This window comes from Mugil cephalus, chromosome 1, assembly GCF_022458985.1.
Source record: "Mugil cephalus isolate CIBA_MC_2020 chromosome 1, CIBA_Mcephalus_1.1, whole genome shotgun sequence".
Classification (NCBI taxonomy): domain Eukaryota; kingdom Metazoa; phylum Chordata; class Actinopteri; order Mugiliformes; family Mugilidae; genus Mugil; species Mugil cephalus.
This window is the reverse complement of record NC_061770.1, coordinates 30,356,664-30,366,680: the sequence shown is the minus strand read 5'-3', so window position 1 is coordinate 30,366,680 and position 10,017 is coordinate 30,356,664. Positions and strand designations below refer to the sequence as shown.

General features: G+C 41.0%; 1 long non-coding RNA gene across 1 annotated transcript; it reads left to right on the top strand.

Moving 5' to 3' along the window:
- Positions 1-4,145: 4,145 nt before the first annotated feature.
- LOC125022828 lies at positions 4,146-6,170 on the top strand. Its single transcript, XR_007114489.1, has 4 exons — positions 4,146-4,293; positions 4,725-4,799; positions 5,505-5,575; positions 5,940-6,170. It is a non-coding gene; the product is annotated as an uncharacterized LOC125022828 (long non-coding RNA).
- The last annotated feature ends 3,847 nt before the right edge of the window (positions 6,171-10,017 follow it).

Here is a 10,017-nt window from a genome sequence, read left to right as displayed (position 1 = left end):
CCAGTCTTGGCCCCGCCCCACCAGCACACCACAGTATAGAAAAGCACGCCGGCAACCATAGACTGGTAGAAGGTCTTGAGGAGTTTACTACAGACACCAAATGACCTCAGTCTCCTCAGGAAGAACATCCTGCTTTGTCCTTTCCTGTAGAGGGCGTCCGTATTATGAGACCAGTCCAGTTTAATATTGATGTGGACCACAAGGTACTTACACAAGTCCACAATTTCCAGCTCCTCACCCTGGATGGTGACTGGGACAGGATCTCCTCGGTTCCTCCTGTAGTCCACCACCACGTCCTTAGTCTTGCTGATGTTGAGTTGTAGGTGGTTCCGGTTACTCCCCTCAACAAATCTCTCGATCAATCCTCTATACTCCTCCTCATCATCAATGGTGATACATCCGACTATGGAGGAGCCATCAGAAAACTTTTGGAGGTGGCTGATACCGGAGTTGTAGCAGAAGTCAGAGGTGTAGAGGGTGCAGAAGAATGGTGCCAGTACTGTTCCTTGGGACACCCCCATGTTGCTCGTCAGGAATCAAAATCTTGAGTTATTTATGTCATTCTCTTGGGAAAAAAAGTTTGTTTCGTTTGATCAGACCACACTTTGCCCCCCGGCCCCCTTCCTGCTTGACTGTGACGACTGGGCGGATGAGGAGACAACTGGAGAGAGTAAAGCAATACAAGCCTGCAGGCCCTGATGGCATCAGCCCCAGGATACTGAGGACCAGTGCCAGCTAGATGTCTGCTGAATTGGGTGCCGCTTCTCTGGAAGACCACCCGCCTAGTTCCTGTGTCCAAGAATTCATCTCCGTCTGGCCACGGTGATTACCATCCATTTGGAACTTTCTTCACCTGTGATGAAGTTGCTGGAGAGGTTGGTGTTGGCCCGCTTGAGGCCGCAGGTGAGATCGCCTCTAGACCCATGACGGTTTGCCTACCAGTCATGTCTGGGGGTGGATGACGCTGTCATTCATCTGCTTCAGTGAACTCACCTGGATGGTGGATTGAAACTCATAAGAATCACATCCTTTGATTTTCCCAGTGCAATAAACAAAACAAAACAAAAAAAACTATATATTGAAAGATATTAACACTGAAAATAGAAAATATACAAAATTAGAAAATAAATTATATCTTGGTTTTTATTGCAGCAGTGGAAAAGGGTAGCAGCATGATAAGGTGTAAATATATAGACATATATTGCACAAGGCTTTTATAATATACGGATCAGACATGATAGTAGCTGAAGAGTCAGTGCAGTCAAGTCTTGTGTTGCACATTGTATGTTGCACTTTGTATGCATGTGAGAGTTCAGGGGGGTGATGGCTCTCGGAAAGAAACTGTTTTTCAGTCTGTTTGTCCATGATCTGATACATCTGTAGTGCCTCCTAGAGGGCAACCACTGAAACAGCTGAGAACCTGGGTGTGAATTGTCCTTCATGATGTTGTGAGCTCTGCTGAGGCACCATGTGGTGTAGATGTACAACAGGGAGGGGAGAGAGTAGCCAACAATCCTCTGGGCTGCCTTGAATGTCCTCTGAAGCCTCGCTCTGTCCACCTCAATGCAGCTCTCATACCATAATTATGATTAGAATTAGGGCTAGGCTAACCGGTACTATGTGGACACACAGTACATCAGCTCCAACTCCACACTGGTCACTGTTTATGGCAGGAAGTCTGTGATGACTTCCTTCGTCGTTGCGGTGTTCAGTGCCAGGTCGTTCTCTGAGCACCAGGACGTTAGCTTCTGGACCTCCTCTCTGTAGGCTGCCTCGTCTCCCTTTCAGATGAGTCCGACCACAGTGGTGTCGTCAGCAAATTTGACAATGATGTTGTTGCCATGGATCGGACTGCAGTCCTAGGGGTAGAGGCTGTACAGGATGGGGCTCAGCACGCAGCCCTGTGGTGAACCTATGCCAAGTGTCACGGTCACATCCACTGTCTCCGGGATCACTGACAACCTGATAGATAGGACACAATTCATTAATTTGGTTTGTGTCCTGTCTGATGTGGTGGTGAACAGTGCGGGAACCCCACAGGGAACTGTGCTGTTTTCTGTTCCCGTTAACCTTATATGCAACTGACTTTCAGCACATATCAGAGTCAAGTCACTTTCAGTAATGTTCTGATGACTCCCGAGGAAGCTGAGATCCTTCAATGTGTGTAGTACGATGTGGGAAGCCTTTTACCAGTCTATGCATGTATTTTGCATGTTTAGCTGAATTTTTATAGTTTAGTTTTTTGTTATATATTATATATGATATGCTGAGTGCCTGCACATTGCTTCTGCAACAGTGAAATCTGTCTATGACAACAATGTGCAACATACCTCAGTAACTCATTTCAGCATGTTTTTAAATTTTATAATGTGCACAGTGGCAGAATATGATGGCGTACAGGGTATGTAAAATAACCAAATGTTGAATTTTGTGTCCATTGCCTCCTGTAGTGGAATCGGAAGCATTTTGTAGCCAGAATCCCTTTCAAGAAGAAAAATCTAGCGTGGATTTTATCCAAATGGAGGGTCGGTTTGGTTCTATTTTTACTAGAACCTATGTAGAATATGTGACCTTTGTAGTACTTTCCTATAAACTGTAGGCCCAGTTCTAGTCAGTGGGTTACTGAATGTATTAAGAATTATAGTATATCATTTTGTGTTTTCTACAATCTAATCTAGAAAACATTTAAAATTTTATATTTTTATTCAAGCTTCACCTTCAGCACAGCATATGTTAAAATGCCAATATATTTTAGACCAACACTGAGGACATTAAGCAAACAGAGCTACACTAAACACATATATTTCCACAACTTCTGCTTTTCAGAAATGGGTCACGCAGGAAGAGATCATTTCTCACTTCGCACTTCAGTCAGTCTGCGTCAAGACAACATGGAGGTCAGAGCTTTCTGCATCGCACTGTGTGAGTACTGGATCCTTTCCACATTAAAACTTAATGATAAAGCCTTTATTTACAGTTAAAAAGCTCATGCATGTGAAAGTCTTTCGACATTATTCATGGAGTGAACTTAAATTTAACCATTAGACTGAAGTATTATTCTACACATTCATCATTCAATCATATACATAATTTAATAGAAAATATGTTGAACATTCTGATCAGCTTTAGGAGACAACAAAACTTTTGTTGATTTGTCTATTTTTTTTTTTACGTCTTCAGTGACTGTTATGATCCTGCTGTGTGCACAGGATCAGGACGTTGGTGAGTAGATTTTTGTTGTGCAGATGTAGAAAAGAGACAGTAATACTTTGAGATGGATGTATTTAATCATCTTAGGTGTTCCCTTGTTACTTTCGTACCATGTTGTAAAAATATCTTGATATTGATGTGTTCAGTCATCACAGAAGTTCCTCTATTACTTTAAGTGTTGTAGACAAGATCCATCAGTTCACAGGACTAAATGTCTGAACTGAATTTCTCTGTTTTTCTTTGTCTCAGGTGCAGCTTTTCTTCGTATCTCTCCAAACAGACTTCAGTTCTTTGAATATGACTTGGTAACTTTTTACTGTGATGGAGTCTTACACTGTGATGTTGAACATAAATCAATTGGAGAGAAGCCCCTGTGTTGCACCACTGATAACAGAACATCAAGAGGACCTAACTGCACCATTAAAAATGTCTATCGAGATGACTCTGGAAAGTACTGGTGTGAGGAAAGAGGAGAGAGAAGAAACATCATCAACATCAATGTCACTTGTATGTTGGCAGTGATACTGTGGTATTTTGTAATTGTCTCGATGTGATTTTAAGATAAACTAAATATGGTCATGTTCTTCAGATAGTTCTGTGATCCTGGAGAGTCCTGCTCTTCCTGTGATGGAGGGAGAAGACGTGACTCTGAGCTGCAGAACCAAAATATCTTCCTCCAACATCCAAGCTGATTTCTATAAAGATGGAGCCCACAAGTGGAGAAGCCCAACAGGAAATCTGAGCATCAGAGCAGTCTCCACGCTTGATCAAGGATTCTACAAATGTCACATCTCTGGAGTTGGAGAATCACCTCAGAGCTGGCTGACTGTTGGAGGTGAGACATGTTGTTTATTTAAATTAAGATTCATAAAGTGTTGATCTTCGTACGTGTTTACACTCTAAAACAATTCCCATCTCGTTAAGTTTCAGGTTTTTCTACAGTTGATACAGAAGATCACAAAGACTCTAATCCTGCCTCCTCTTCCTCCTTAAGTACACCATGGATCATCATTGCCGTCTTGTTGATGCTTCTCTTGTTGGTTGTGGGACTACGTCAGTTTGGCAGATTTGCCTGTCACAGAGGTGAAGAGCATAACGTGAACATTTTTCACCTCATAAATGCTTCTGTTGGGTAATAATTTCAGGAAACATCAAACATGAATACAATGAACAAGAATACGATTATATTTCCTCTAATCTTATAGACCACAATTAGCAGTTAGCTACTCAGCATTATATTTTTTGATGTGATGGTGCTGATGATAAAAGTCATTTTGTCAGATTACAAAATGTGGAACAATCCAAAGCTCCAAAAAGACTTGGTGACAGGGAAATGTGCTTATCCGATTTTATTGTGATGGTTAGCTTAGGTTAGCATAAAAACATGTGGTTTTCAGCGACTGCAGAACCAGTCCCGTAAAACACACATTAAGTTGAGTTGACTGTAAACACTGATAAAGACATGTTTAGCAGAAAGTTTATTAATATATATCTTTGCCCCCCACCCCCTCCAGTCTCTGTACAGGCCAGTGCAGCTGAAGCAAGCCGAGCAATGTATGCTACTGTAACGAAGAACAAGAAGAAGAACGGTATTTCCTTTAACCTTATAGACCACAGTTATGATGCTACTCAGCATTTACATTGTTTGTCGCGATGGTGCTGGTGTTAGCTTTAGCTTCCTGCACAATGAAATCCACAGGTTCAGCTCGGATGAGTTACACATAGGTGTTTGTACAACTTGAGACTTGCTTTTAGTTGTTTAAGTCTCTGTATCAGTTTATATTTACTTAATATCATAATGACCCAAATTCAAAAGCTCATCAGATTACAAAATGTTTAACAAGCTAAAGCTCCAAAGAGAATCAGCAACAGGGAAATGTGCTGACTGCCATTCAAGCCAAGGGCTGGACGTTAACTGAAGCCTTTCGATGGGTAGCTTAGCTTAGCATAAAAAGGGGAGTTGTGTTTTATTGATGTGATTGTCTATCTATGTGGTGCCTTTATTTGTGTCTGTGTTTATATGGGCCATAGTGGTCTAGAATTAAGTTAAGTTAGAGGATTGCAGAACAAATCCTGCAAAAGAAACATTAAATTGAGCTGAGCATCTTTATCTCTCTGTCAGATAAAGATGGAGAGTTGCCCATTTACTACGCTTTGAGTGAGAGTGGCGATCCACAGCTGGGTCAGAATTAAAATCATTCATAACATTGTTCATCCCAACATCTGTACATGAGACATTGTTCTAATTAAAAAGACACGTGTAGTAACTAATATTTCATTTGTCTTCAAAGCAGCAGAGTCCTGTATTTCATCAGCGACCCAACACCCCATTGACACTGACATCTTCTATTCTACAATTCGGGATGTAAGTCACATACATTCTTTATCTCCTCATCGCGACACAGTTTTCTTTCTATGAGCACGTTCTTGCTGTCCGCTCATAGTTGCTGAAAGAAAACCCAAAAAGTAGCTTAAAAACAGAACGTCCAAAACGTCCAAAAACTGATTAGGATTGGCCTGTCTCCAACCATCTTGTATATATATATATATATATATGTATAGAACGTTAAGATGGTGTTATTTAAGTCTTAGGGGGGTCCAAAGTATTTCCCAGTAGAGGGGTATGGGTCATGAAGTCATGCTTTGCTTAGTAAAGCTAATTTCTGCCATGGCTTCTTCTTTTTCTATAACTTGCATGATATTTGTCTTCTCTATCCTGTGTGTTGCAGGTTGCCGAGCACTGAGGAGCTTCATGATCTACATAAAAACTAGGAAATGACACAGTTAGAGCCAATACTGTTGTTGTTATTGTACAAGCTAAAAAAAATAAGAAAGAAAACGCATTGAGCTTGACGGTGTGTGCACTTTAACCAACAGCACTGCTGCTGCTTCTAAACACAACACAGTTAGCTGCATATCTGAAGGGGTTATATTGCTTTTAAATAGAAAAGAATAAAAGTCATGTGCAACATCTCAGAGGGCCTCATTGAGTTTGTTCCGTCATAAAAATGTCAACATTTTCTCACATGTATCATGATAAATATAACTATAGCAGAATGTTCTCAGGCTTTATGAGGGAAATTCATAAACTTCCTCGTGAACTAATCTGTTGTTGAGTCACTGTCACACTGGTAATTGTCTTGAGGGTTATGTCTCTTGAAAGCTCATTGACACATTCAGAGACACATCCATTACTCTGAATCTAGCTGCTGTTGGCATGTCACACCCTCACTGATGCTGACAACCAGAAGAAAAATCTGGCCGAGTGCCTGTTGGACCAGGGCTACGAGGAACTGTTGAACATCGCAAAGAACAGCCTCCCACATGCAAACACGTCTCACCACGTTGTGATAATCGGTGCTCTGAGGCTCACTGAAGGCACTGCAGTACAGGCTTCCTCTGTAACAAATGTTAGTTGACACTTTTTTTTTGTTGCCATTTTTGTTTCTGCTTCCTGCTTCACTTTCAACAATGGTGACTGAAACTTTTGATGTAATTTCCCCAAAGAGGAGTCATTTCTAAATCTCCTCAGCTGGTGTTGGCCGACCTGAGGCCACAGGTGAGCTCGAATCACATTCTTTGATTTCCCCGGTGCCTTCAAAACCACCCAGTCTTTGTTGGTGGGCGAGAAACTGCAGTCAATGGGGGACGATACATCCTGAATCACAGACGACCTGACAGATAAGACACAGTTCATTCATTTGGGTCATATCCTGTCTGATGTGCTGGTGAGCAGCACGGGAACCCCACAGAGAAATGTGCCTTTCTGTTCCTGTTCACTTTATACACCACTGACTTTCAGTACAACTCAGGCTCATGTCACTTTCAGTAATGTTCTGACAAACTGCAGTCTCCATAACAGAATAGACAGATGACAGAGCAGCTCAGAAAACCTTATTATCTCAAGGAACGCTCAAAGAAATGTTTCCTACCTCATCCCATTAATCTGTACAACAAAAAATCAGTGTGTGACAGATGGCTGTAGACTGGACATCTTGTTACTGACACATTTTGCACAAAGTTGTTTATTTTAGTTTTTTGTTGCATGTTACATATGATACACTGGGTGCCTGTACATTGCTTCTGCAACAGTGAAATCTGTACCTCAGTGACTTGTTTCAGTATTTTTATGGATTTTATAATTTGCACAGTGGCAGAATTTGATGATGTACAGGGTAAGTAAAATGACCAGAGGTTGAATTATGTGCCCATTGCCTACTGTAGTGGAATTAGTAGTGTTTCATAGCCACATTCCCTTTCGGTTTTATCCAAACATAGAGGTACTTTGGTTCTGTTTTTACTAGAATGTATGTAGAATAGTGAGCTATGTGGCATTTTCCTATAAACACTAGGTCCAGTTCTAGTTAAAGAGTTGCTGAATGGTAATGAGAAATAAATTACTTCTATCAAGATGTTTTCTAATATGAAATCTCATCTTATCTTGTGCTACCGCTTATCCTCAATAGGGTTGCGTGGGTTGCTGGAGCCAGGGTACATTCTGGACAGGTTAGCCTAAGGCTAACTCTTTGGAGGGAGGGAAGAGTACCTGGAGAAACCCCATGCAGACACAGGGACTATGTAATCTAGAACTAACATAAAATTTTAGCTTTTTAGTTGAGTTTCACCTCCAGCACTCTAAGGAGTAAATATTTAAATGTGTGCTGTGGTGAGTTTAGGTTGGGACTCAGGGCAGAGACAGCTTGAGAGTGTGAAAAGGCGGTTTATTAGCCAAAGGCTGAATACTGGGAACCGGGATGAGGAACAGCTGACCAGAGTGGCAGGCTCAACGAATGATAAGGTTCCAGATGGCTCGACGGGGGAAAGGCTAGACCAGGAAACACGGACTAGATGCCGGATACTGTTATTGGGCCCTGGTCTGTAGCAGAGAAATCAGCAGATAAGTATCAAGGCAAAAGATATGGGGCAGAACAAGTTGTGACTTGAAGAAACTAACAGCATGAGCTTTCCTCTCAGTCTCTGCTGTACTTTAGACTTTGTCCTCATAAATATATGTTAGAATGCTAATAAGCCACAAACCAACATGGAGGACATTAAGCAAACATCAGATTTACATTGAACGCAGACTGGCCCTCACTCTTTGAGCCACCCACTGAAATTCGACTAAAACACTGAGGCTATTTCCACCACCTCTGCTTCTCAGAAATCGGCCACAGAGGGAGAGATCAGTTCTCACTTTACACTGTTGTTCGTTCTCGTCAGTCAGCGTCAAGACAACATGGAGGTCAGAGCTTTCTGCATCGCACTGTGTGAGTACTGGCTCCTCTCCTGATTAAAACTTAATTTATTTACAATTAATAGCTCATGTATGTGAAAGTCAATGTTATTTACGGAGTGAACTTAAATCTAATGCTTTTAACTGAATTATTACTCTTCACCAGCTACATCCTTTAACAGAAAACATACTGCATCCTTATAAACTGTATTAGACGACAAAACTTTTATTGATTTGTGTATTTTCTTTGTATCTTCAGTGACTGTGATGATCCTCCTGTGTGTACAGGATCAAGAAGATTTTTTGTGGGACAGTTGTAGAAAAGGCAAAATATCTGGAGACTGGAATGTTTAATGATCGTAAGAGTTCCTCTATTAGTTTTATACTTTTAATTGTTGTAGACATTGCCAATCAGTTCACTGGTGTAAATGTCTAAAATTAATTTCTCTGTTTTTCTTTGTTTCAGATGCAGCTTTTCTTTGTATCTCTCCAAACAGACAGCAGTTTTTGAATATGAGTCAGTCACTTTTTACTGTGATGGAGTCTTACACTGTGATGTTGAACATAAGTCGGTTGGGGAGACACCTTCGTGTTGCACCACTGATGACACAACACCAAGAGGACCTAACTGCACGATTGAAAATCTTTTTCAAGTTGACTCTGGAAAGTACTGGTGTGAGGAAGGAGGAGAGAGAAGAAACATTACCAACATCAATGTTGTTTGTATGTTTGCAGTGAGACAGTGATATTTTGTGATTATCTCAACATGATTTCAAGATAAATTAAATATGATTGTGTTCTTCAGCTGGTTCTGAGATCCTGGAGAATCCTGCTCTTCCTGTGATGAAGGGAGAAGATGTGACTCTGAGCTGCAGAAACAAAATATCTTCCTCCAACATCCAAGCTGATTACTAAAAAGATGGAGTCCTCAAGTGGAGAAGCTCCCCAGGAAATCTGATCATCAAAACAGTCTCTATGTCTGATCAAGGATTCTACAAATGTCACATCACTGGAGTTGGAGAATCACCTCAGAGCTGGCTGACTGTTAGAGGTGAGACATGTTTATTTAAATTAAGATTCATAAAGTGTTGATCTTCGTACGTGTTTACACTCTCAAACAATTCCTACCTACAATTCCTAAGTTTCCTACCGTTGATACAGAAGAACATGAAGATTCTAATCCTGCCTCCTCTTCCTCCTTAAGTGCACCATGGATCATCATTGCCGTCTTGTTGATGCTTCTCTTGTTGGTTGTGGGACTACGTCGCTTTGGCAGATTTGCCTTTGTCAGAGGTGAAGAACCTCATATGAATTTTACTGAATGTGTTCACTGATTTTGCTTTGGTACACTGCAATTCTTTCACATACGCAAAAGTCATTGGGGTGGAGTTTCTCAGGATTCTGTACTAGGACTGAAGGTTTTCACATTATAAATGCTTTTGTTGAATAATAATTTCAGTAAACACTGTATGCTTTTCCAAATTAAATGAACTCCCCTCTTGTGTAGCTATTGTTTCATACAAAATCAGGCCCTCAGCGTACTTTAATTCTATGACCATGTTCAAAATGCCATA